The sequence below is a fragment of the Eubalaena glacialis genome, chromosome 4 (assembly GCF_028564815.1).
Source record: "Eubalaena glacialis isolate mEubGla1 chromosome 4, mEubGla1.1.hap2.+ XY, whole genome shotgun sequence".
Lineage (NCBI taxonomy): Eukaryota > Metazoa > Chordata > Mammalia > Artiodactyla > Balaenidae > Eubalaena > Eubalaena glacialis.
Window position 1 is genome coordinate 117,465,330 of NC_083719.1, and position 1,110 is coordinate 117,466,439.

The following is a 1,110-nucleotide window of genomic DNA, read 5'->3' on the forward strand; positions in this document are numbered from 1 at the left end:
GAACTTTTCTTTTTCTAGTCAACAGCACTGACAGGCTCTGAAATGGGATATAGGGGCCCGAGAACCCAAGGGGAGGTGTGGAGGTGAGGGCAGGCATCAACACTACTTTGTCAAGAGGAAGCTACATCCAAGCAGTACTTGAGTATCTATTGTATACCTGGCACCAGGCTGGGCTCCTGAGAGTTTAGATAAAGACTCAGGCATAGGGAAGTTGAGTGAAGTAAGGGCAAGATCCATCACCACAGGGATTTGGCTGAAGGCCTTTCAGAGACATCCTTGCATTTAATAGAATATGAGACCAGATAGTAGAATGTTTAAATTTTCCTGTTCCGGCCTCAGCCAGACCTGGGTTTTATTCTCAGTTCCACCACTTAATTGCCATGTGATCTTGGGCAAGGCACTTCACCTCTGGAAGTTTCTGTTTATTTGCTCATAAATTAAGGATTGTAATAGTATGGACCTCATTGGGTGGTTGTAAGAACTCAGTGACATGTATGTACCAGGGCATGGTGACTGGCCCTGGGTAAAGGCTCCATAGATGGGAGTTGTGACTGTAGTAACTGCTGCCCCAAAGGGGCCCCTCCAGCCTCTCTGGCCCTGCTCTAAGCTCCTAGAGCACAACATTCCCTAACTAACCACAATGGACTCTTCCAAGCATCTGCCTGAGGGCAGGGCCTGGGTGTGCTTTTCTCTGTCCCCACCTCAGCCTTGCCTGGAGGGTCACTCAACCGATTGAATGAATGATAACTGAATGCTCTCAACTCCTCTGGCAGGCACGGAGGGCAGGCCCCTATGGAGACCACTGAGGGGCTCAGAGGGTTACCCCAGGATGGTGAGCTGGGGTCCTGGATGAGGAGTGATCCCAGCAGTCAGTTTAGTGAACAAGGACTGGGTTAGTCCCTTCCCTATGATCCCCACCCAACTCCCCTCCAAACAAAGGTGTGGGGCAGGGGGGAGAGGAGGAAGAGTTTCTACCCTCAGCAAATGAAAACAAGGCCAGAGGTGGGGTAGGGAGGCCAGGGGATGGTCCTGATACAAAGAGGCAGGTGGTGGTGATGGGGGCAGGGGCGGGGGGTGGGGGGGCGGGTAGTAACCACAGTGCCCATAATA